A 5,006-nucleotide genomic window follows, 5' to 3' on the forward strand; every position below is an offset into this window, starting at 1 on the left:
TGACAAGAGCGAAGCAAGGCAAGGCAAAATGGCAGCTGGGCAATGCTTTAAGACCCTTTTCTCCGCTCCAATGTGCTCTTATTCTGCTTTGGAGGACTCAAGTAATCAGTAGGTCATTTATAAAGAGTTTGAGTTTCAAAGAGCACTTTAAAAGTCTGATATAGAGCGGAGGCTATAACTAAAATTACGTAGGGAGGTCAGTTGCGGGGGGGATAGTTTGTGTTCTCAAAAGCCAGATTTTACACGATGGCAGGCACTAAATCTAGTTAGGTGTGCCTGCAGTAGAAAAGACGACATGGATCTTAGTAAAGGCTGGTCTTTTTCATGATGCGCAGGAATTCTTTCTCATTGACTTCTCCATCTCCATCTCGATCACCTTCATCAGTCATTTCCTGTAGCTCCTCATCTGTCTGGTTCTCGCCCAACTCCTTGGCCACGCGTTTCAGATTTTTGAACAATATCTTCCCAATTTCATCATCATCGAAGAGCTTGACAGCTTTCAGAATTTCTTCTTTGGTATCTTTCTCAGACATTTTCTAAATCATCACAGTCAAAAAGTCACTAAAGTTCATTTTTCCAGTGCCTTCCTTATCAATTTCACTTATCATTTTCTTGATTTCTTCTTCCTTGGGTTCAAACCCCAGGGCACTCATTGCCACCTTACATTCTTTAACTTCTATGGTCCCAGTTCCATCAGCATCAAAGAGATCAAAAGCGTCCCTGATTTCTTGTTTCTGCTCTTCAGTAAGCTCAGGCTTAGGACTCATCCTTTTCCGCTGGGCACTAGATGCTATGTTTCCCTTCTTAAAGTTAAGAGGCCATAGCCGACGCACTCCATATTTACAAATCTTGATACATTCCATCATGCCTTTCATCTGTAATTCCCATCCCAAGATGTACTTCAACCAATTAAGGTAGATGATTGAAATGAACCATCTCTTCTAAGCTCTTGCTGCGATTTTGTATTATATAATTCAGATTGTACTTTTCAATAAAATACATTTTTATGACATATATCTTCCCTTCTCTACTGCTTCAGCAGGTGCTCCTGGAAAAGTGGGGCCATGGAGTATACGTATGTGTGTATCTTTGCAGGGCAGTTGGCAGCAAACATGTGCTGGCTATCAGAATTTTCTTTCATTGTAATTCTTACTTTTGGCTTTCAGTATAAAAATAAAAGTTTCAATGTTTTATTTCTTGTTCCATTTATATTTACCTATTGAAACGAAGACACCACCTATTTGATTGAATATTGTCGTATCGTAAGTTTTCCATTTTCAGAGGTATGACCTTTTATATTTGCTTTTTGATTGAAGAAGCATACACAGAGAGAGGCTCAGGGAGAGAGAGAAACAGAGGCAGAGACTGGGATGGAGAGCTCTCATCCACTGATTGACCCCCTCAAATGCATGCAGTGCCACCGTCCAGGAACCAGGAACTCAATCCAGCTCTCCCATGTGGGTGCTAGAACCCAATTACTTGAGCCATCACTGCTCTAGGCCAGTATCTGCATTAGCAGGAGCTGGAATCAGGCCAAAATCAAATCCAGTGACTCTAATATGAGATGTGGGTCATTTTCCCTGTGTCTCAGTATCTTGGCTAAATATCCACCCCTATATAATTCCCTCTACTCTGTTTTTCAAACATGATTTTTGCTCAAAGCATATTTAATTCTTTCACAGAAAAGGCAAAATAAGCTTTTTTTCTGTTAAGATTTCTAAAATTCATCTTCCAAATATAAGACTATCTGTTTTAAAAAACATGAATATGCAAAATCCTATTTTAATCCATCTTAAATAATGCAACTTGATAAAACAATTATTGAGTTTTCCTAAGCTTTTTCTTCTGCGATCTTGTGCTGGAGACCAATTCCTGTCAAAAAAGAATATAATTTTTAGTGTATTTGCTTTCTTGTTCTGACTTCTGCCAAGTCTTTTTAATTTTAACTTGATAAATAATAATTATACATTTCTATGGAATGTAGTGTGATAATTCAATATGTGTAGGGGGCAATGCTGTAGCATAGCTGGTAAACCCGCCACCTGCAGTGCCAGCATCCCATATGGGCAATAGCTCTGTGCTGTGGCCTGGGAAAGCAGTAGAAGATGGCCCATGTCCTGGGCCCCTGTACCCACGTGGGAGACCCAGAAGAAGCTCCTGGCTCCTGCCTCCTGGTTTTGGATTGATGCAGCTCCAGCCATTTCAGGCATCTGGGGAGTGAAACAGCAGATGGAAGACCTCTCTCTCTCTCTGCCTCTGCCTCTCTGTAACTCCACCTTTCAAATAAATAAATAAAACCTTTAAAAATATTTATTAAAAAACAATAAGTGTACTTAATATGTAATGCTCACATCAGAGTAATTCAGATTTATATTGCATTACTCATTTAGTACTATTAGTTGGGAAGCTTCTCTCTGCTAGTTCTTTATATAATATACAACAAATGATTATAGATTATAGTCAACCTGCTGTGCTGTAGAACACTAGAATTCATTCATCTCTACATGTGTTAGGTCCTGTTACCTGACCTCCCTCTCCCTGCTCACCCTACCCTTCCTAGCCTCTTCTGACCACAGTTTACTCTCAGTTTCTATGAAACCAACTTTTTAGCTTCTATTTTTGAGTGGGAACATACACTATTTGTCTTTCCTGGTCTGGTTTGTTTTTTTCTGTGCATATTCTTATGTTATAAAGAAAATATTCATAGCATCCTTTGTGTAGGTTTCCTAGGAAAGAAAATAAACATTTTTTTCTGGGTAAATGGAATTTTAAGGAAACTGCTTTTCATTACTTTCCTCAAATTTCTATTGACACTACAAGTTTCCTGACATTCATTTCTATACTATGTAAACAAATTTTTAAAAATCCCATTGACTATTTTTTCTTTTTTCACATAGAAGAACTTAAGTCATATCCCATGGACATAACTCTAACAGGAGTCCCTAAGACTATTCAAAATTCAAAGTTGCTTTCTGAACAGATTGCACCAGCTAGTTGATGAAACTTGAGCTAATTACACTAATGTTGACAAATGCACTGGCACAAAAACAAATGTCACATTTTTCAAAAAATTACACCTCTTCAAAGATGCTAAATAGATTCAGTGATTTGTGGGTGTAACTGAGCTATTTGTGCAAAAACTGTTTTGAAAATTCTGATTTAAAATATGAAAAGTACAAGTACAATATGAGCACTTGTACGCAATTTCCAAATGTCTTTTAATGAAATATTTGAAGTTTTGGAACAATAAAGAAATTGCTATATTTGCACTTGGATATTATCTCTAAGTTGTTTATTTTAAATTTTGCATCATATATGAAAATAAAAACTTTCTATCCTGTCATGCCCTTATTTATTTTAAAATGAGTTGATATGGAGATCTGAACTAAAATGCACTTTTTTCAGATATTTGAGTCTGTACATTCTTACGAAGAGTATTTATTATACATTCACCCACAAATACAAATACATTTAAATTCTCCATTACATGGCAAAGGAACTAATATATGCTAAAACTTTTGTGCTAGACATTGTGCTGAGTTTTAAATAGGCCAGTTTGTTCTTTCTGATAGTCCTACAAGGGAGAGATTATCATTTTCTTTTTAAGTATGGGATACTTTCGAGAATCAAAGAAATTAAATATGTCACCCCAAGAATCGGGACTGAAATTTGGCCCAAGGTATTCCTAGCTCTCATGCTTCCATAGTTCATGCTACCCACCATGAATCTCAAATGGAATATTTTTGAATATTATTAACTACCTTATTAACTACCTTAAATTTTACATTAAGAGAATATACCAAAGATATTTCCAGAACATGCCAATAATTCCTTTTTTTAAAAAAAGATTTTTTAAATTTATTTGAGAGGTAGAGTTACAGACAGTGAGAGGGAGAGACAGAGAGGAAGGTCTTCCTTCCGCTGGCTCACTTGCCAGATGGCCCCAACAGCCGGAGCTACGTCGATCCAAAGCCAGGAGCCAGGTGCTTCCTCCCGGTCTCCTATGCAGGTGCAGGACCCAAGGACCTGGGCCATTTTTCACTGCTTTCCCAGGCCACAGCAGAGAGCTGGACTGGAAGAGGAGCAACCAGGACTAGAACTGGCACTCATATGGAATGTCAGCACTGTAGGCAGAGGATTAACCTACAGTGCCACCAGTAATTCTTTATATTTCATTTATACCCACAAATCATTGTTATATCATTGTTATATCTTGGAAAAAGGCTATTTGCTCAAGTAATCAGTTTTACCTGATCCATTAAATTTTTTTTTTTTTTTTGACAGGCAGAGTGGACAGTGAGAGAGAGAGACAGAGAGAAAGGTCTTCCTGGGCCGGCGCCGTGGCTCAATAGGCTAATCCTCCACCTTGCGGCGCCGGCACACCGGGTTCTAGTCCCGGTTGGGGCGCCGGATTCTGTCCCGGTTGCCCCTCTTCCAGGCCAGCTCTCTGCTATGGCCAGGGAGTGCAGTGGAGGATGGCCCAGGTGCTTGGGCCCTGCACCCCATGGGAGACCAGGAAAAAGCACCTGGATCCTGGCTCCTGCCATCGGATCAGCGCGATGCGCCGGCCACAGCGCGCCGGCCAAGGCGGCCATTGGAGGGTGAACCAACGGCAAAAGGAAGACCTTTCTCTCTCTGTCTCTCTATCACTGTCCACTCTGCCTGAAAAAAAAAAAAAAAAAAAAAAAAAAAAGGTCTTCCTTTGCCGTTGGTTCACCCTCCAATGCCTCCAATGGCCGCTGTGGCTGGTGTGCTGCGGCCGGCGCATCGCGCTGATCCAATGGCAGGAGCCAGGTACTTCTCCTGGTCTCCCATGGGGTGCAGGGCCCAAGCACTTGGGCCATCCTCCACTGCACTCCCTGGCCACAGCAGAGAGCTGGCCTGGAAGAGGGGCAACCAGGACAGAATCTGGTGCCCCGACCGGAACTAGAACCTTGTGTGCCAGCGCCACAAGGCGGAGGATTAGCCTAATGAGCCGCGGCGCAGGCCGAAGGTTTTTAATTTAA

General features: G+C 40.6%; 1 pseudogene; it reads right to left on the reverse strand.

Annotated features, from left to right (window-relative positions):
• Positions 1 to 265: 265 nt before the first annotated feature.
• Positions 266 to 832, reverse strand: LOC100344908 (centrin-2 pseudogene; annotated as a pseudogene).
• Between the last annotated feature and the right edge of the window lie 4,174 nt (positions 833 to 5,006).

Source organism: Oryctolagus cuniculus, chromosome 9 (genome assembly GCF_051225735.1).
Source record: "Oryctolagus cuniculus isolate XC-2025 breed Fujian yellow rabbit chromosome 9, ASM5122573v1, whole genome shotgun sequence".
NCBI classification, from domain to species: domain Eukaryota; kingdom Metazoa; phylum Chordata; class Mammalia; order Lagomorpha; family Leporidae; genus Oryctolagus; species Oryctolagus cuniculus.